Source organism: Cucurbita pepo, chromosome 12 (assembly GCF_057944985.1).
Source record: "Cucurbita pepo subsp. pepo isolate OVF chromosome 12, ASM5794498v1, whole genome shotgun sequence".
Lineage (NCBI taxonomy): Eukaryota > Viridiplantae > Streptophyta > Magnoliopsida > Cucurbitales > Cucurbitaceae > Cucurbita > Cucurbita pepo.
The window spans coordinates 9,842,432-9,864,654 of record NC_141809.1 but is presented as its reverse complement, the minus strand read 5'-3'; the positions used below and the strand labels follow the sequence as shown (position 1 = coordinate 9,864,654).

General features: G+C 40.6%; 1 long non-coding RNA gene across 1 annotated transcript; it reads left to right on the top strand.

The window, feature by feature from the left end:
* Window positions 1-1,740: 1,740 nt before the first annotated feature.
* LOC147789983 (uncharacterized) lies at window positions 1,741-8,854 on the top strand. Its single transcript, XR_015423072.1, has 3 exons — window positions 1,741-2,065; window positions 2,717-2,791; window positions 8,716-8,854. It is a non-coding gene; the product is annotated as an uncharacterized LOC147789983 (long non-coding RNA).
* The last annotated feature ends 13,369 nt before the right edge of the window (window positions 8,855-22,223 follow it).

Here is a 22,223-nt window from a genome sequence, read left to right as displayed (position 1 = left end):
CCTTAAACTAAACCTTTTCCTATTTGATAGTGAAAGAAAGAAAGAAAGGAGACAGAGCATGAATGGAATGAGAGTTGACAGTGAAAGAGGGGAAAGAAAAGAAAGGAGATAGTCAGACCTGAACCTGAACCGGATGGGGTAAGTCAAAGACAAAGAGAATGAAAGAGAAGTAAGCGACTGAACCGATATGACCTTAACTACTTCCCCTGATGGAACTGGGTAAAGCATATTCTTTCTCCTGAGCCAGAACCTAACTATAAACTGATTGTCCTCTCCCAATTTTGTTTGTCATTTCAGTCAAACACAAGGGAAGGAAATAGGTCAAGCTATTTTACGGTCTCATTGCTGCCCTCGCTCCTCTCAAAAAGCATTACTAGCGAGTCAATTCTCTCCTGAACCTATCCAACTCTGTCTTCGTCTTAGCTCTTGAACCTTCAAACACTGTAACCGAAGAAGAGAAAGAAAGATTTGCTGGAACTTGTCCCTTCTTTCACGGTAAACTCATGAACCTATTGGTTTCACAATTCCATTGCCTGCCCCTATCGGTTTCACAATTCTATTGCCTGAACCTATCGGTTTCACAATTCCATTTCCTTCACCTCTACAACTCGTTAAAGTGGCTCCGCCCCTTCCCCTCTCCCTCTCGGTCGAGCTGTTTCACCCCTCTCCCTCTCGGTCGAGCTCTTTCACCCCTCTCCAACTCGGTTTCATAATTCCATTTCCTGAACCTTTCGGTTTCACAATTCCATTGCCTGAACCTATTTATGAAGGAACTGATCTTGATCCTTATCCTTATTCTTCAAGTGTTTCAAGTCAAGCCGAAACAAGAAAGAGACTGAACTCAATCACTACTTCCCTCATTTATTGTAAAGCATAAGAAATCCTTCTTTCACTGCTTGCTTTCACTCCTGCTCCTTCTCCTGCTCAATCACTACTGAAAGATGGACTATCCGAGTTTACAGTCTTTGTTTGAAGGGAGACAGATTCTCGATGAATGAGACGGATGGAACTCTTGAACAAGGTAAAGTGAAGAACCTGACTTGAACTTTCCTATTTCTTCTTTATTTTCAAATGAAACATTCGTCATCCTTGCACCAGAACCGGAACCTATTTCTTCTTGAACATTGTTTGCCTCCCTCTAATTTTTAGACCATTTATTGAAATCGGGTTTCACTAGGTAAGCTGGATGAGACGGATTGAACTCAAACACAGTAAACTCATTAACCTCTCCCTATTTCTTCTTTCATTTCACTCTTGGACTCGGAGGCCGGTAAAGCAGCTAATTCATGGACTCTGCCTGATTGAACTCGGTAAATAGGTGTTAGCATCTTCCCTCCTGGCCTGGACTTGACTTAGCTTACGGTCTCAGTGCTCCGCTCCTCTCCCTCTCGGTCGAGTTGCTCTGCTCCTTGCCCTGCCCTATTTCTATTTATTCAAACACAGTAACCAAAGACTCCTTATTAATTCGAGCATATGCAATCCTTTTCCTTCTTTCACTCGGGTTGGTTGAACTATTTTATGGTCTGTTCTATTTTCTTGACTCGGTAAAGCTAGAAGAAGAACAAACCTTTACAGTGGAGCTGCTTCATAGTGTTTATAATCCTTCTTTCACTCCTTGCCCCTTTTCTTTTCGATATGACTTTCCCTTAACCTCGGAATCTTAGCTGTTCTCTCTCCTTATTCTTTGATAGTGAGTTTTTCTTTGGATTCTCCTGGCCGATTCTTCTTTCACCTATTGATCACTAGGTAAAGCATATTCTGTAATAGCCAAAAAGTAAATAAAGAAATAAACAAATAAAAAAAAAAAACTTTATAAAAAATAGTTAAAATAATAATAATAATAAATTAATTAATTAATTAAAATTAGAATTAAAAAAAAAAAAAAAAATCATTCCCCTCCTCTCTCCACTATTCCTTTGTCCCTTCCCACAATTATCTCTCCTCGATCCATCCCACCTGCCAAAAGAAAAAGAAAGAAACAGAAAAACAACAATGGTCAGATCTGAGAAGAAGTACAATGGCTTTCCGTAGATTGCAGATTTAGAGATTTTTGTCAGTTATTACGGTAAAATCCTATCTCATATTTCCTTTTCCTTTATAGTTATGGTGATAAGAAATTAATTTAGGATCAAATCTTGTTTCCTATCTTAACAGTCTGTAATAATCAGATCTCATATACAATTATTAGATTTTTGTTAGCATTTTAATTATACGATAAGGTTATAACTTAGATGCAATAAAATTTTAGGTGGCAAATCTATAAACTAAAAGATCGTAGTCTGTACTTAAAATTGACCAGTAATATCTGTTTACACAATTGAAAAACCTATTTACAGAATGAAAAGGATGAGAGAGAGAGAGAGGGAGATTGAGGAAAGATTTGTTAAACAGTATTTAACAATAAAAGTAAATATCAGACGGCAGGGAGCTCTTCCCAATTTTAAAACCTATTTACAGAATGAAAAAGATGAGAGAGAGAGAGGGAGATTAAGGAAAGATTTGTTAAACAGTATTTAACAATAAAACGAAATATCAAACAGCAGTGAGCTCCTTCCAATTTTGTGTAACAGAAAACATCACAATTTTTATTAGAGGGTAGTGAGATTCTTTAAATTTTGTCTAACAGAAAAGATCAGAATTTTACTATTGGGCAATGTAAATTAGGGAAATAATTTTATAGAGTTCAAATTGAAACTGATGTCATGAGCTCATATAGGTTGACTCGGATTTCAAAGGACGGAATTGAACTTTCATTAAAGATATATTTGTGACAACGACTTAAGCTATCCAGGTAAGTGACCTTACTATTGGCATGGTTATTTTTTTTATGTTGACACGTGCCCTGTGGTTCTGCACGTGTCATATATATTGATATGTGTGAATTGTCTGTGGATCGATATGCTTCCTATATGTTATGTTATGTTATATAATATGTGGATTGTATGATAATAATTATCGTACGATGTGCTCTAGGAGATTTTTGAGATAGGATACGAGAAGGATGCACAAAACGAAATGTAACGATAGAAGTAACGATAGGAGTAAGATACGTTCATGAAACGTTAGAGTTAGGTTACACACCGAAGTGCTATGGATAGGAGAGAATGGTGAAAGAATACGGTTAGGTTATTGGTAGAAAGGGTTAGGTTTGTGATAGATTGATAAAACGATAGCATTAGGGTACGTTCTTGTGACGATATGACTAAGGTACGTCACGTAATGATATGTCTGTGATAGGTATAAGAATATTAGAGAACGATATGACTATGAAGTGTTTACGTTATGACTTGTTTATGATATGATGCATTGTATGCTAGATTATGGTGCTTAAGTACGTAGTTATGTGTGTTGAGTTATGGAGTCTGCTCCCTGTATTTATAGCTTGGTCGATGGCTATATCCGGTAAAGCTATATATGGTACATAGCTATATATAGTAGATGGTTAAATCTGGTAAAGCTATATTTAGTAGACTGAACCATATATATATCCCGTCCAGTAAAGCTCTTAAATGTACTTTTCTATTCTCTGTACTCTCTTGTTGTACATGCCTGAAGTCATCAATAAAAAATCCTTTTAGCCAGAGTTCTCCTTGTAACTTCTCTCTATCCTTCTCTTTGTGTTCATCTAGATCGAGCGTGTGCGTTGTTGTACGATCCTAAGAACTGGTATCGATCCTAACAACTGGTATCAGAGCAAGGCAAAATTCACCACGATCTGTGAAGATGGAAAGTTCAAAGATTGGAATTGAGAAGTTCGATGGATCCGATTTCGGTTTCTGGAAGATGCAGATTGAAGATTATCTGTACCAGAAAGATCTTCACGAACCTCTGTTGGGGGTGAAGCCGGATACCATGACCATGGAACAGTGGAAGCTCAAGGATCGACAAGCCTTAGGGATGATCCGGTTGACGCTATCCAGAAACGTGGCGTTTAACATCATCAAGGAGAAGACAACGTCAGATCTGATGAAGGCGCTGTCAAATATGTATGAAAAACCGTCGGCTATGAACAAGGTGTATTTGATGCGTAGATTGTTCAATCTACAGATGTCTGAAGGTGGACGTGTTGCGGATCATATAAATGAATTCAATATGATCATAAGTCAACTGGGTTCGGTGGAAATTAATTTCGAAGATGAAATTAAAGCGTTGATTTTGATGTCATCCTTACCCGAGTCATGGGATACTGTTGTTGCCGCAATCAGCAGTTCCCGAGGATCTGATAAACTGAAGTTTGATGAAATTCGAGATGTAGTTCTCAGCGAAAGTATTCGCAAACGGGAAACTGGAGATTCATCAGGCAATGCTCTCAGTGTTGATCGAAGGGGAAGAAGCAAATCAAAGAGCTCAAACAAACATGGGCGTTCAAAATCAAAGAACCGGGGAAAATCTCCAAACAAACCCAACGTAACGTGTTGGAGCTGTGGGGGAAAAGGACACTTTTGGACAGATTGTACAAAGCTAAAGAAGAAGCAGAATCATAAATCTGAAGATGATGATGATTTTATATACACAACAGAAGATGCTGAGGACGTTTTAATCCTTAGTGTGGATAGCCCAGCTGAATCCTGGATTTTGGATTCAGGTGCATCGTTCCATTCGTCTCCAAGTAAGGAATTGTTTCGAAATTTCAAATCAGGAAATTTCGGGAAGGTGTATCTTGCCGACAATAAAACCTTGGAGATTGAAGGAAAGGGAGATGTCTCCATACAAACTCCAGCAGGAAATCAATGGACATTACAAGATGTCAGATACATTCCTGGTCTCAAGAAGAACCTGATCTCTATTGGTCAGTTGGATAGCACAGGCTATGCAGCAGAGTTTGGAAAGAGTTCCTGGAAGATTGTGAAGGGCGCCATGGTTGTTGCGCGTGGCACAAAATCTGGAACCTTATACACTACTGCAGAGTGTATAAACATGACTGCTGCTGCTGAGAGTGCTTCCAATTCAAGTCTATGGCACAATAGTCTTGGACATATGAGCGTCAAAGGAATGAAGATGCTCACTGCGAAAGGAGCTTTAGAAGGCTTAAAATTTGTTGATATGGGTCTTTGTGAGAGCTGCGTTATGGGCAAACAGAAACGAGTTAGTTTCACAAAGGTTGCCAGAGAACCGAAGAAAGTGCGGTTGAAAATGGTCCATACAGACGTCTGGGGACCATCTCCAGTTTCATCACTTGGTGGATCAAGGTACTACGTCACCTTCATCGATGACTTCAGCAGGAAGGTATGGGTTTACTTTCTGAAACACAAGTCAGATGTGTTTACCACCTTCAAGAAGTGGAAAGCTGAAGTTGAAAATCAGACCGGCTTGAAGATCAAATGCCTGAGGTCTGACAATGGAGGAGAGTACAACAAATCAGAGTTTATAACATTTTGTGCAGCTGAGGGAATTAGATTAATAAGAACAATTCCCGGTAAGGCAAGACAAAATGGTATTGCAGAAAGGATGAACAGAACCTTGAATGAGCGAGCAAGAAGCATGAGGATTCATTCTGGATTGCCAAAGGCATTCTGGGCTGATGCTGTGAACACAGCAGCATATTTGATTAATAGAGGGCCGTCAGTACCCTTGAAGTTCAAATTGCCCGAAGAAGTATGGACAGGAAAAGAACTCAAGTACTCTCACTTGAGAACCTTTGGCTGTACTGCATATGTTCATGTTGATCCAGAGAAGAGAGATAAGCTTGATGCTAAGGCTGTGAAATGCTACTTCATAGGCTATGGCTCTAACATGTTCGGGTATAGGTTTTGGGATGAGAAAAATATGAAGATCCTAAGACACTGTGATGTGACCTTTGATGAAAATGTCATGTACAAGGACAGAGAGAAGATAAACTCTGAGACTACGAAGCAAGTGGGAGTTGAATTTGAGTGGCAAGAAAATTCACACAGTGATGGTACAAAAGAAGCTCAAGAAACTCCTGATCCTATTGCTGAAGAACCAGACGTGGCTGATCCTATTGCTGAAGAACCAGACGTGGAGCAAGTTGCACCTGAGCAGGTGTTGAGAAGATCATCCAGAACTACCAGAGCACTAGATAGATATTCAACCTCATTACATTATCTGTTGCTGACTGACGAAGGAGAACCAGAGTCCTTTGATGAGGCCCTACAAGTGGAAGATTCAACTAAGTGGGAGCAAGCCATGGATGATGAGATGAGCTCACTTGAAAGGAATAATACGTGGGTGCTGACTGAGTTGCCTACAGGAAAGAGAGCTCTGTTGAACAAATGGGTGTTCAAAATCAAGGTTGAACCAGATGGCAGAAGGAGGTTTAAGGCTCGGTTAGTAGTTAAAGGATATTCACAAAGAAAAGGCATTGATTATGCTGAGATCTTTTCTCCAGTTGTGAAATTAACTACTATCCGAATTCTACTGAGTATTGTTGCATCGGAGAATTTGCACCTTGAGCAAATGGATGTAAAAACGGCATTTTTACATGGAGATCTAGATGAGGAGATTTATATGCAACAACCCGAAGGATTTGCAGCTCCAAGCAAGGAGCACATGGTGTGTAAGCTCAATAAGAGCTTGTATGGACTGAAACAAGCACCGAGACAATGGTACAAGAAGTTTAACTCCTTCATGAGCAAGAGTGGTTTCCACAGAAGTGAAAAGGATCAGTGTTGCTACCTCAAGAAATACACTGATTCTTATGTGTTTCTACTCCTGTATGTGGATGATATACTAATTGCTGGATCAAGTATGAGGGAGATAAACCACCTGAAGGCAAGCTTGTCTTCAGTATTTGAGATGAAAGATTTAGGTGCAGCGAAGCAGATCCTTGGGATGAGGATTTCTCGAGATAGATCTGCTGGCACATTAAATCTATCCCAAGAGCAGTACATTGAGAAGGTGTTGTCCAAATTCAAGATGAATAACGCTAAACCCAGGACTACCCCCTTGGCAAATCATATTAAATTGTCAAAGGGGCAATCTCCCAAGACAGTTGAGGAACGTGAGCACATGGCATCAGTTCCGTACGCTTCTGCAGTTGGGAGTTTGATGTATGCTATGGTCTGCACTAGACCTGACATAACACATGCAGTGGGAGTTGTTAGCAAGTACATGGCAAATCCAGGGAAGGAACATTGGGAAGCTGTGAAGTGGCTTCTGAGATATCTGAGAGGTACATCCAATACTACACTTTGTTATGGCAATGGCAAAGTAGTTCTGCAAGGTTTTGTGGATGCTGATCTGAGTGGAGATGTAGACTCCAGCAAGAGCACATCTGGGTATATCTACACTATAGATGGAACAGCAGTGAGTTGGATGTCTAAGCTTCAGAAATGCGTTGCTCTTTCATCTACTGAAGCTGAGTACGTGGCTATAGCTGAAGCTGGAAAGGAGATGATATGGATGACAGACTATCTAGAAGAATTAGGCCGGAAGCAGTGCAAGAAGATCCTTTATACAGATAGTCAGAGTGCCATACAGTTGGTGAAAAACCCAGTCTATCATTCAAGAACAAAACACATTAGAAGACGGTACCATTTCACTCGCAGGTTAGTGGAAGAAGGCGATATGTGTTTGGAGAAGATAGAGGGTGCAAAGAATCCAGCAGACATGTTGACAAAATGTGTTGATGTTGGAAAATTAAAGCTATGCAAAGCCCTAATTGGTATGGTGTAGGATCAGTCTCCAAGTGGGAGAATTGTTGAGTTATGGAGTCTGCTCCCTGTATTTATAGCTTGGTCAATGGCTATATCCGGTAAAGCTATATATGGTACATAGCTATATATAGTAGATGGTTAAATCTGGTAAAGCTATATTTAGTAGACTGAACCATATATATATCCCGTCCAGTAAAGCTCTTAAATGTACTTTTCTATTCTCTGTACTCTCTTGTTGTACATGCCTGAAGTCATCAATAAAAAATCCATTTAGCCAGAGTTCTCCTTGTAACTTCTCTCTATCCTTCTCTTTGTGTTCATCTAGATCGAGCGTGTGCGTTGTTGTGCGATCCTAACAACTGGTATCGATCCTAACAATGTGAACGTGAATGTATGCTTTTAGTCTGAGGTGATGTGTAATGCATGTAACGATGTGTGATCCTTGAACGATTATGGCTTGTTTGTATGAATATTTGAATGTAACTGCATGAATTGTATGACATGAAATACGGTAAATTGCATGAAACATAACCCTGTTAGGAATATGTATGATATGTAAAGAAATGAGAATGAGAATGACATGTAAGCATGAAAACGTGACAGGGGGTTATGTTCATTAATGATAACTGTAGGACTAGTGGGACCTCATGCATATTGTGTGCTCATGCATTTGGGGGGATACCCCTATCCCATCACGAGGGTACGGACGCGTACATCCAATGGCAGGACAATGATCGTTATGCTTTGCATAGCGCTGCCGTGACGGTTCTAGTTTTAACGGGTCCCGGTGGGCCCCCAGAGCATGCCCACCAGCTAGGGACAGTGGCCGAGCGGTGTGCGAACTAGCTGGTGAGCTCATACTCGCACGTATGGGCTGCGTGTAGAGTATATGGTACACGTCCACGATTACCTGTTAGGATTACACCGTAGGGAAAATGAAACGAAACGAAACGAAAAAGAAATGAAACGAAATGAAACGAAACGAAAGATAGGTCCCATCATTTTATTGCATGTGATTGTTGCATTTAACCCCAATAGTGGGGGTCACTTACTGAGTATTTCTTTAAATACTCAAGCCATGTGCTACTACATTTTTCAGGTTAAGGCAAGACATTCCTGTACGGCTGACGACGGCATCGCAACTCGAGATCATGGCACATGCATAGGATAGTGGTATTCATTTTCTTAGACTTAGGATAGAATAGGATGTTTTAAACTTAAACGCTTATTTATTTTATTTCGGGTCGTTACATATTCTTTCTCCTTATGAATCAAGTGTTGAAAGGAAAGACTCCTTATGACTGCATATTCTCTCCTGTCCCTGATTGAATGAGGTCTGTTCTCTTTGCTCCTTTTCTTTTCCGATATTCCCGTCAGTGATTGTGAATAGTCAGTCTTGACTCAACGAAAGATTAATAAGAGTGTAAGTCAATCCTCAACTGACGATTCATTCTTTCTCTTCTCCTTTCTTTCACTGATCTTGATTCTAGACCTACTTGACTTACTCATTCAACTTTTCCTCTCTGACCTTCAGTTCTTTCGAGTTTGTTATTCTTGAACAGTAAACTCCTAGACTATTTATTAGTTTGACTTCTAAACCTTACTTAACTCCCCTCTCTCTCCTTCACCTCGTAAACTCGATTTCACAATTCCATTTCCTGCCCCTCGGCTTCGCCCCTTTCTTATTCATTATCCAATATTCCTTCACTATTCTTGAACAAGGTAATGCAGAACAGAAGTCAATCCTCAACTGACGATTAATGAGAGTTCACTGAAAGTCAAGACTGAAGATTCATTCTACTTCTTTCCCAGCCAGGGTAAAAGACAAAGAGAAAGTCGAAACAAGAAACCCTTATTCCTTCTTGAACAAGGTAAACTCATGAACTACTGAAGGAACCTTCTTTCCCTCTTGAATTGAACAAGGTCGGTCGGTCAAGCTCTGGGTTTGACTATCTCTTTTCTTTTCAAAGACTGTAAACAAAGCTGAAACTCAAGAAGATTCCTTTACCTTCACCTTCCGATTCATTTGACTCAACAGTCAGTCAATCCTCAACCTCAACCCTTTGTTATTACCTGATTGAACTGTAAAGCCGAAACTCAAGATGAAAGTTCCCCAGCTCTTGTTTGATCCTCTGCCTTCTTGTTCTTATCTATTGATTCTTGAACGGTAAACTCAATCAATCACTACTTACTCAACCTCAACCCTTTTACTGAACCTGATTGAACTGTAAACAAGGTGTGTCTCAAATCTGTTCTCTTTCTCCTATTTCACTTCTACTGTAACCAAGGAAAGAAATAAATCATTATGAAATCCTTCACCTCCCCTGTCGGTTTCACAGCAGAGCTCCTGAACCTCCCCTTAAGGTTTCACTGCTTCGCTCCTGAACCTCTCTGGTAAAGCAGCTGAGCTCCGGGACCTAAACCTAATTGAATTGTTCCTGTGGCTGGACTATTCTACTATTACTGATGAACCTTTTCACTGCTGAACTCCTTCTCACCTCAGTCTTGAACAAAATAAAGAGGAGGATGATTAGGGTTGAACTATCTCTTTTCTTTTCAAAGACTTTAAAGTTCGCTACTTCTCTTTTCTTTCCTTCACCTTCCGAGGTAAGTAAGTAAATGTGTCTTTGTTTGGTTCGTTCTCTTCTTTATTCTTGAAGAAGGTAAACTGTATTCTGATTCTTTCACTCAGGTTTCAGTATTCGAGAACTCAGTCTAAGTCTTCTTCCTTCCCTATAGATATTACTTGAAGTTCGTGTGAGTTATTCTCAGTGATTGTTTGTTATTCTTTCACGAACTGTAAACACTCAATCAAGACTCATTATCCTGAACCTCTTTCTTCTTTGACTATTTTACGGTCTCATTGCTTGACTCCTCTCAAAAAGCATTACTTACTTACTTTACTGGCGAGTCAATTCTCTCCTGATTTCACTCCTTCAAAAGCGGGGGTGGGTTGGTTACCTTCTGTCTGTCTTAGCCTGAACTCTTCCCCTGAACTGTAAGAAAGGAAAGACTAACGATTCATTCTAAAGAGAAAGTCAAGACTATCGATTAATGTAGAGTTTACAGTCTTTGTTTGAAGGGAGACTAAAGCAAGACAAGATGAATTACAGGAAGGAAAGAAAGAGAAGCGACTGAACCTATAGGTCTGTCTCATTGCTTCGCCCATTCATTCACCTATTTATTCTGGAACTGTAAACAAGGTCAAGCTAGAAGAAGAACCTGAGCCATTACCTATTTATTCAAAAGGTAAAGCAGCGTCTTCATTTACTTACTCATTAACTTCTCCCTATTTTTTCTTTCATCTTCCGGACTGCTATCTTTTATCCTTGAACTTATACAGGAGGAGGTGTTTGTTTGTTTGGTTCTTGATCCTGTCCCTGATTGAACGAAGAGTAAACAAAGACGAAAGCTTATGAATGAGACTGATCAAGAAGGGCTGAGGAAGACTCAAGATTCATTCTAGTTTACGAACTGAACAACCTATTTACCTTCTTGAACGAGGTAAGGCAGCTAATCTAATTCATGGACTCGCCCTGAACCTATACCTATTGATTCATTCTTGAACAGTAAACTCATTCACCTTCTTTCACTCAAACACAAGGTAAGGTAAGTAAAGGGGCTGTATGAAAGGTCAAGCTCATTCTTTATAGGTCTCATTGCTTCGCTTCGCTCCTGAACCCATTTATTCAAAGACTCGGTAAATAGAATAGAAAGAAAGATGAAGGATTCTTTACAGTTCAAGAATAGGGAGAACCAAACTTAAGAGCTCCTTCCGCGATATGCCCTTCCCTGAACTTGACAGTCGAGCTACTTACTCCTATTTCTTCTTGATCCCTTTCTTTACAGGGAAGAAAAGAAAAGAGATGAAACGGAACTCCGGAACCTGACCCTGCCCCTTTCGTAAACTCGTTTGGTTGAACAATTCCATTGCTGATCCTTTATGACCTGATCTGATGGAACTGTAAACTAAGACTCTCCGATGACTGAGACGTAACAGGAAAGAAAGAGAAGTAGTGAATGAAACCCCCTTGTTTACTATTGAGTAAAGAAAAGATAAGAGAATTGAAAGACTGAAGCAAAAGAAGATTCATTCTCCAGATTTCACTCTTCAACTCGGTAAAGCTATTTGAATGAGACTTTATAGTAAGGAAAGACGAAAGAGAAAGATTAATGAAAGTGAACTACTACACCTGACGAAAAGATAGAGATGAATGAAACTGAACCCCGGAACCTCTCCAACTCGTCTTCGCTCCTCTCTCTCTTTCTTAGCCTTTGCTAGCTTTGTTTTATTCCCTTCTTTCATAGTAACCGAGGTAAATAGGTGTTTAGCATCTTTTGGTATCCTTACTGCTTTCTTGTACAGGAAGAGATGTGTGTTTGTTTGTTTCTTTCTCCTTCACCTGATTGAACTGTAAACAAGGTAGCTGCTCTCACTACTTATTCAGCTTTGCCTTTGACTGATTGAACTCGGTAAACTCATTCACCTATTTATTCAAACACGAGGTAAATAGAAGGGAGGGAGTCGAGTAAGCTAATTCATTGATTGAAGAAGAAAATGAAAGATGAATGATCCTGCCCTGAACCTTCTTTCACTCTGAACCTTCACTCCTCTCTTCTCCTTTACAGTCTTACCGCTTCGCGCCTCATCTCGTTTTCATTGCTTCACTCCTACACCTATTTCTTTCAGGGTAAACTCATTCACCTTCTTTCACTCCTCTCCCTATAGGTCGAGCGGTTGAACTCGTTCGCCTCGTAAACTCGGGCTCACCGCTTCTTCCTCCTCAGCAGCTTTTCAAGACTCAACAAGAATAAGATGAAACAGGAAGAGAAGAAAAGCGGAATCAACCTCACCCCTCTCCCTTTGGTCTCGCGGTTTCGGTTTCACCCCTCTTCCTTTGATCTCGTGGTTTCGGTTTCACCCCTCTCCCTTTGGTCTCGCGGTTTCGGTTTCACCCCTCTCCCTTTGGTCTCGCGGTTTCACCCCTCTCCTCCCTTTCTTTTCTCAGTTTCATGTCTTCGACCCTTTGACTATCTATCCTGACGAGTGAAGGAAGAGTCAAAGTCAGAAGACTCAGACAGAGTTTACAAAGTTAGAATCAAATGAAAGATTGAACAAGGTAAAGCTCCAGCCCCTATATTCCCTTGCCTTCTTGAACTCGGTCTTACAATTCCATTGCCTTTTCTTTTCCTCTATTCTATTAGCGGATTGAACAGTAAACAAGGGGTAAAGCCGAAACGAAAGAAGGAGGAGCTGAAAAGCTTTTAGTGGAGGAGGCCGTAGTCCTCTTGATATATACGCATCACATGAGACTCCCTCAGAACTACCTACCTCCGAAAGAATAGATGACGAAGTCAACTACCCCTCACTACAACATAGTTGCTACAAGATCTCATGGTAGTTGGTACTCGCAGAACGGCCTGGGCCTTCCTCTATTCGCTTTGCTCATAGCGTACCAGTATTGAACAAGTGAAAAACAAGGAAAGCCTCTTAGCAATACAGCGCAGTCCCTACTTGCTAACCAACAGCTTTCGGGCCTACTGTCCTACGTATGCTTCCCTCTCCCCTTTACAGTTGAGTCAATGAAATCCTCTCCCGCTCTTCACTTCAAGCCTCAACTCTCGGAATTAAGTAAGCACCTTTCCAATGCCTAATGCAGCTCTAACTGATGCGATAGTTGCTGCTCCTTAATGCACTACCCTGACACTTGGCACTTGACTTAACCTGCCTTCGAGAGAGACAGAGTGATGGTGCCCCCCCTCATGAGCAGCCCTTACCTGCCTTGAACTACAGGAGCAGTCTTGCTTGCATACAAACATATGTAAATCCGGCCTTTTCTCGAGAGTGATTCTAGGACTTAGTTAAAGAATTGACTAAATACTAGAGTGCTGCCACAGGGAATGAATGCTACCTTGCTTGACCCTGCTACTGCTACTTCTAACGCTCTGTCCTCGCTTCTCTTGCCAATCCTTATCAATTCCGATTCTTTCTTTCTCCTTATCTATTTTTCGATTGATTCTCAATTCTTCTTCTTTCAGTTTCGCCTTGACTTGAGATTTGGAAATGCAAATGAAAGCAAAACGAACTCCCAGCGAATATTTACTCTTTTTAAAGTGAGCTCCAGTTCCTATTCTCTCGTTCACCTTCTTTCACTCCTTCCCTTCAAAGACAAGGTCAAAGAAAATGAAAGGACGTTCGGCTCCTTAACCTATTTAGTCTTGAATTAAGGAAGTCAAGCCGAAACAAGAATGAGAGTCAATTCCTTGCAGCTCAATCAATCACCTATCCTTTCTTTCCAGTAGAGTCATCAATTCATATTCAATCTTGTAAAGTGCTGAACCTGTCGATTTTACAATTCCATTTATTCGCCTGTCCCTTCTTTCACAGCTACCGAGGTAAATAGGTTAAAGCATCTTCTAGACTGCTATCCTTGAACTTATACAGGAAGAGAAGAGGTCGGTGTTTGTTTGGTTTGGGATCCTTCACCAGATTTGACGAGGTAAATAAATAAATAGACTTGCTTTAAATAAATAGACTCAGCGTAAATGAAAACTCATGAACCTAGCCAACTAGGTCTTACAATTCCATTCCCTTTTTCTATTCTATTGGTCTCACTGCTTATCTCTTATCCTCTTCTCCTCTCGCCGGCCGCTACTACTTACTCATGAACCTATCCAAGTCTGATTCTCTGACCTCCTTCACCTATCAGCTCTTATCAACGGAGGGAGGACTTGCGGGTTCGTTCAGTAGCTCTTTTCTTTCAGGAGGTCAAGCTATTTGAGGAACCTTTACAGTCGAGTATATGAATAGTGTTTAGAATCAAACTTAACTGCTTCGGAACCTTTGAAACTATGACCTTCCCTTAGTTCACTCGGTAAACTGATGAACCTGAACATGATTTCCCGGGGTCTGTTCTCTTTGCTCCTTCCCCTCTCCCTATTTTGAGGGAGAAAATCGATGTTTTACCCTATTTCAACAGTAAAGACGAAAGAAGAATCAATGATCGTTCACTGTCAGTAAATCCTCAAGATGAATGAGAGTGAACTGTCAGTAAATCTGAAAGATGAATAAGAGTGAACTGTCAGTCAATCCTCAACATTCTTTCTCGTTCACTGTCAGGAAAGACTATCGAAGAATCAATGAGAGTGAACTATCAGTAAATCCTCAACTCCTTATTCCGGAACCAGTAAAGACCATGACTTAATTAATTCTATCCACCATAGGGGTAAAACATTAAAAGACCTTTTTCGCTAATAGCGGGAGCTTCAATAAAATATTTTGTATCCGGGTAAAACATTAAAAGAGGTTTTCCCCTAATAGCTGGAGCTGAAAGAAGAGAAATTCTATCCCCATATAATTGTCAAAGTTCGTCAGAGCTTTTTCACTAATAGCGGGAGCTGAAAGAAAAGAAATTCTATCCCCATATAACTGTAAAACATTAAAATCCCGGTCAAATGGGCCGAGGTAATGTTGAAGTCAAGACTAAAGATTCATTCTCCTGTAAACACTCCTTATTCATGAGACAGAACAGGAGTATTACTTCTTTCACTCTTTTACTCGACTGTAAACACGACTTATGAATGATCGTTCACTGGAAGGGAAGAAGAAGAAATTCGACTTAACTATCAGTAAATCCGAAAGAAGAATCAATGATCGTTCACTGTCAGTAAATCCTCAAGATTCATTCTGGCTATAGACGGGAAGGGAGCGTGACAGCACATCAAAAATGAAAGAGACTCCCACAAGCAAGCACACATAGCGACAATAAATAATAGGAACAACGACGAATCAGAGAAAAACGAAAGGTGAGGTTCTGAAAGAAAAAGGTATACCATCGCGGCTTCTTCCAGTACTAGTTCATGCTCTGGTAATATAGATTTGATACCCTCTTCTTGTCTGTCATCAGACATTTCTTCGTCTCCACTAGTGGTTGTGGTAGATGGCAAGACAGAGGCAGAGGTGTTGCGAGCAAGTTGGCAGCGAGTGCAAGAAGCTGGACCAAACGAAGGGACAGAAAGTGTGGCTGGTACAGAAGAAGCGGGAACCATGATTCTCTGACGTTTACAACCTTGGCTGAATAGAGGAACTTTCAACCTCGACGACGTCTCCTCCTTCTCCTGCATCTTACGTTTCTTCGGAATCATCTTCCAATCGGAGTTGCCGACGAGTGCCTGAGGAAAGAGAGATTGCAGTCAATATTTGAGAGAAAAGGATGAGGGGTAGGTCAAGAAGGTAGAGGGTGTTACCTGAAGATGGCTCTCGGGAAAGGGCAGAACATACGGGTTCGAGGAAGCGGCAGCTCGAGAAGAACTGCTTGCAGGCGAGCGGGCCAAGAGGAGCAATTCCGCTCAAATAGTCATCCATGGATCAAACTTTCCCAAACCTCCACCAAGACCTAAAGGCAGGAGTGGAAGAAGGAAGGGGCGTATGAAGTCTGATGTTGGTTCGTAAGAAGACCAATGCTAGACAGAACAGAAAAAGAAGTATGGCGGAGGGAATTACTCTCTGACTGAATAGGGGTCTTTGTTACGGCTGAATAAGGGAGGACAAGGCAGACCTTGCCTAAACCCGAATTGGCGGGCAAAGAAGGTAGGGTGTCATGGGAATAGACAGAAGTCAAGTACCACATTTGTTGTCGGTTGAACAAACTCGACCTTAACAAATTGATGGTCAGTAGTGTAAGTTGAGGAAGAGCTATCTAGCATTGAGCTAGGCTGAATTTGAGGAGACAGAGACCTAAAGAAAGTAAGATGTACAGGGGCATGCCCCATACGTGACCGAGTGGTGGCGCTGCTAACAAATTGCTAGTCTTTTTCGAGAATGAGAATAAGGTGGAGCTAAAGGGAGCTTGTCTGCCCCAGGGGGTTAGAATTATTGAGAACAAAGTGGAAATGGTCTTAGCAAGGGTTCGGTTGTTCGCCATTCCCCCGCCAGCGTAGCGCATTGATTGGCCCATTAAAGTGAGGGCTAGGCGAGGGCATGGTTGACTTTTTTTAGCGCTTGCTTACTTCAAAAAGTCAGGATTTACAATTTACACAGCCTGACGACTGATAACATGAATGATTCAGAGAGGGTTGAGTGCTCAGTTGCAGTGTCTTTGCAAAGTGAGCGGCAGGAAAGTCTGATGGCATGCTTTATAACGACCCATAGGCTAAGAGCATGAGGGCTTGAGGGATACGCTGGGAAGTTGACTGTGATCCAACCATTGGACAGCTGACTGATGGCTTATCTTGCCAAGAGGGCATTGAGACAGAGTTGGGCTGAAAAGAAAGTATGGTCTTTGGCCCAGGATCTCACTATCACCTATGCATGTACAAAGTTGCGATGCTGTAGAGGGAAAACCGCTGGGGACACATGAGCGTGGTGGTCCGTGCGAGATTGTTGTCACCACGAATGCAGTTAAAGTGCTGTATTGCTTGTTGGTATCAAAAGAAAAGTTCAAAAGTTACAAGATCCGCTCTTCCTGATTCCAGTCTTGGGGGAAGGGTCTCTCACTACACCAACTGCATGTGAAAAATCCGGTCTTGTCTTAGAGAGGTATCGTATCAACTAAAAGCTGAACCTTAATCAGTCAAGCAAGCAAGAGGTGCGACAGCTTAACTGTTACCATTCGATTGGAATTTGCGAAGAATAGTAGAACTAGAAGAATGGATTAGGAATGATTATCTAAATGGCTAGGTTAGACTGGCTAATTGCTACGCCCCACTCCTACCTAAATAAGTTAAGCCTCACTTTCCAGCTTTGACTTGACTATTTGCCTTCCTCTTCCGTCATAAGCGCAGGGCTGACGTTTTTCCTTCTTCTTTAGGATTCATCTTTGAGTGACATGCTGTAAACAAACCTTGAGGGAAGGAATCCGGCTTTCATTAGGATGACAGACATTCTTTTCATCCGAATAGCAAGGCTTGCTAACGTTGGGGATCGGTTATGCCATAACATAAGTGGACTGATCTGAACTTTGAAAGATTAAGGCACAACTCCTAACTCACTAATTCTCACATTAGTCGACCGGGATAATTCTTGCTCCAGCTTGAAGAGCTAATGTTTAGGAAGAATCGAATGGTCAATCTCAAACTTTGGGCATCAAGGTTGTTGAAATCCTGGGGAACCAGAATATACAACTTTTGCATCTGATCAAGCAAGAGTTGAACCAGCCTTTGGAGTTGGGGGTTGAACCTGCTTACCCAGCCCTGGAGAGCTAGTTGAAGCTTTGGACGGAGTGGGCCCTGCTTCTTAGGACAGGAGTGAAGACCGACTTTCTACTTCTTCTTGGGCAGCGAGTGCTTATGACTCAGAGGCAAAAGGACACTGACCGGCGGTCCCTTAAGAGAGAGACTGAACCGGAAGAAGAAGAAGAAGAAGAGAATGAGACTTAACAGTGAAAGAAAGAAAGAAGGGAAACAGAAGGGAGATTAAACTCCTTATTCATTCGACAGAACAGAACAGGACTATTACTGATGAACCAGATTGAACTCTTTTTCCAGTAAAGACGATTAATTAATTAATTCTATCCTATATGACTGTAAAACCTTGTAATAGGTTTTTCCCTAACAGCTGAAGCTTCAAGCTAATAAATTCTATCCACATATAACTGTAAAAGTTCGTAAGACCTTTTTCACTAATAGCAGCAGCAAAAAGAAAAGAAATTCTATCCCCCCCCCCCCCCCCCCCCCCCGTATTTTTGGGGATAAAAGAGATGCTTTACCTTGATTTCCCTCGGGAACTCTCCTGTAACACTCAAAAAACAAGAGTTCTCCTATCCTCCCCCGTATTTTGAGGGATAAAAGTGTATCTTTACCCTATTTTGAGGGATAAAAGAGTCCATTTTCCCTATTTTGAGGGAGAAAAGTGTATCTTTACCCTATTTTTCGGGATCAAATCGATCCTTTACCCAGATTTCCCTCTGGAACTCGACTGTAAACACACAAAAAATAAGAATTCTCCTATCCTCCCCCCTATTTTTAGGGATAAAAGTCTATCTTTTACCCTATTTTTGGGGATACTTTTTGATATGGAAATCAACCCAAGAGAAAGTACGGAACGAATTACCTTGATGATCAAGATCAAGAGTAAAGAAAACTTGTTTCTAAACTCGTGATTCGAATCACTCCACAAGAGGTTTGATCAATACCACTTGAATGACTCTACATGCAAGTTCTAAACACAAGAATTTGCAAAGAAAGTTTAGCTCTCAACAAAGCTAAAATAGAAATTCTATTCTCAATTCCAAAATCTGATGTCTAATCAAAGAAAAGAAGGCTTTATATAGCCTTTACAAACCTTAACCTATGTGATACATAACTCCAAAATTAAATGGGCTAGTAAATGAGAAATACCCATAACCTCCATATTAAAATGGCTGGTTAATGGTGGAATATAGTAACCTATGTGGGTTACAATATAACCTTAACTCCTATATTTAAAACTAGCTTAAATATGAAAACAAATAGTTAAACTATAATTAAATAATGCAAATAATAAAATAGGCTTATTAGTCATCCTTGGACTATTGATAAATTCAGTGGAGTTTATTAAATGCAACTTAAAGTGCATTTAATTCATATCTGTCTTGAAGCTCAACTTTGCATAACATATAAGGGAGGTCACCAACGTCTTCTAGAATTTCCTTTGATGAGCTCACCATAGCTTGAATATAACTGTATAAGGTTTGTTGTAGCTTCTTGGCTCTCGTCCTTGTAATTGGACCTTGAGGTATGGAAATTCCTTGGTCGTTGTTCATATCACTTTTGGCTATAGGTAATTTCTCAGTCAAGAGAGAGACCTCACTACTGAACCTTCACCTTCCGATTCGTTATCCTTCACTCCTAAACCTTTGACTGATTGAACGAGGTAACATAGGCTTCTCTCCTTCAATCCTTCTTTCACGAACTGTAAACACGACTTGTGAATGAGAGTTCACTGTCAGTCAAGACTATCGAAGAATCAATGAGAGTGAACTGTCAAGAAAGACTCAAGATTCCTTCTTGATCTTGATCTTCTCCTCTCGATTCTTTCTCTTCTCCTTCACTGTCAGTCAATCCGAAACTCCTTATTCCTTCTCCTTTACTGTGTTTTCTTTCAAGGAGACTTCTTATTCATTCTCCTGACCAATAATGAATTTTTCTATCTTCTGTCTATTTTTTGGGGTATAGGTAATTCATTCTATATTAAGTCAATCCTCAACTCTCGATTCAACCTCAAACCTGAACCTCGGCCGACTGAGCTACTTCTTTATTCTTGAACTGTAAACTTTGTCTTCGTCTTCTTCCTTTGACGATATTACCTGACCTTTCAGTTCTTGTTCATTTACACTCTCCTATAACCAAGGGAAACTGGAGGATCAGCTCCTTCCCTACTTCAGCAGATGGAACTGTAAACTCATGAACCTCTCGCTACTTTCTCCTTCCCCTATTTCTTCTTGAACTGTAAACAAAGATCAATACCCCTTCCCCTCGGCCAACTGGCTGGCTTCAGTCTCCTTCCCCTATTCATTCTTTCTCTAATCCTGAACCTTCTTTCACGGTAAAGTGGCTTCTCTCCTTCACTTGTCCCTGAACTCTTTTCCTCTACGGTACAGTAAAGCAGCTAATGAATGGACTCTGCCTTCTTTCCCTCGTTAAATAGAATAGAATAGAGTTTATAGGTGTTTGGTTCTTTCTCCTTCACCTTCAAGTCAAGACTAGACTCAAAACTCAGCGAAAGAGAGTTTACGAGAACAGTAAGTAAACAAGGGAAACTGGATGGAGGATGATTCAAACACTCTGAGACTCTCCTGTAACCACTCCTTATGAATGAGACTCAACCAACCTATCCTTTCTTTACCTTTACAGTTCAAGAAAGAAGGGAAAGAGAAGAGAGACTCCTTATTCTAGATCGTGAACTACTGAACCTTCAAGTGTTTCAAGGAAAGACTCAACGAAACTCAACATTCTCGTTCACTGTCATGAAAGACTTGTTAGGATCGATATCAGTCGTTAGTCCTGATACCAGTTGTTAGCTCTGATACCAGTTGTTAAGATCACACAACAACGCACACGCTCGATCTAGATGAACACAAAGAATGGGATAGAAAAAATTGCAAGGAGAACTCTGGCTAAAAGGATTTTTCTTTTTATTGATGACTTCAGGTATGTACAACAAGAGAGAGTACGGAGAATAGAAAAGTACATATTCAAAGCTCTACCAGACCAGATATATATATGGTATAGTTTACTATATATAGCTTTACCAGATTTAGCCATCTACTATATATAGCTATTTACCATATATAGCTTTACCGGATATAGCTTTACCATATATAGCTTTACTATATATAGCTTTACCAAATATAGATTTACCGGATATAACCGTTGACCAAGCTATAAATAAGTATAAGGCTCCATAGCCTAACAAGACTTTCGAAGAATCAATTCGACTTAACTGTAAGTAAATCTGAAAGATTCCTTCTTTCTCTTTCTCTTCTCCGAAAGATTCATTCTATCTCTCCCTTATTTTTTTGATTCAAAAGTGTATCTTTACCCTATTTTTTGGGATCAAATCGAGTAAAGGTAATTAAGAAGTCAATCCTATTGAAGAATCAATTCGACTTAACTATAAGTAAATCCGAAAGATTCCTTCTTGATCTTGATCTTCTCCTCAACTCTCGATTCATTCAACAGTAAACACTCTCGAAGAATCAATGATCGTTCACTGGAAGGAAAGACGAAACTCTCGATGAATGAGACAAAACCGGAACCCGATTGAAGGAGTTTACAGTGAAAGAAGAATCAGAATCAGAGAAAGGAAAGAAAGATCAGCTCATGAACCTCTCCTTATTTTTGAGGTCATTGAACTAGGTAAAGCCGCTTCTCTCCGAAATCCTTCTTGAACTCCTTTTCCTATTTCTTCTTTTATTGTAAACTAACTAAGACGAAACGAAAGCAAAATTCATTCTCTTTTTCCTATTTCTTCTTTCACTCCTTCAAAGGTTGGTTACCTTCTGTCTTAGCCGGCCGAGCTAGCTTTAGCTTTGTGTTTTATTCCCTGAAGTTCGTTATGAAAAGGAAGTTCTTGTGAACAAAGACTCAACTCAAGACTCAAGAGAACCCCTTCCGCTTATACTCTCTTCTCCTTTCTTGCTTTCACTCTTTGAGTGACTCTACGGTAAAGCAGCTGGCTTCTCCCCTGCCTCGCTATGCCCTAAATTTCATTTACAGAAACTCTCCTGTAAGAAAGATGAATGAGAGTGAACTCGGATATGAAATCCTTCTTGCTTGAACTCCTTCCCCTCCTTTCACTCCTCTCCTTTACAGTCTCTAAGCTTCGCTCCTTTTCCTATTTCTTCTTTCCCGGTAGTAAACTAAGACTGAACTCAAGCATCATTCTCCTTAACCCCTTGTTTCGTGATTGTTCGTTATTCAAACACTCTTTTACTCGACTGCCTGTAAGAAGGATGAATGAATTCTCCTGGACTCCGTACCCTATTTATTTCTTTAAACACAAGGGAAATAGGTTGGATGAGAAGAAGGTCAAGCCAAGCTCCTTTTCTTTTCCAATATGACCTTAACTTATTTCCGTAGGTAACCTCGGTCGAGCTGCTTCGTCCCTCTCCTCTTCTCGTCTTGCTG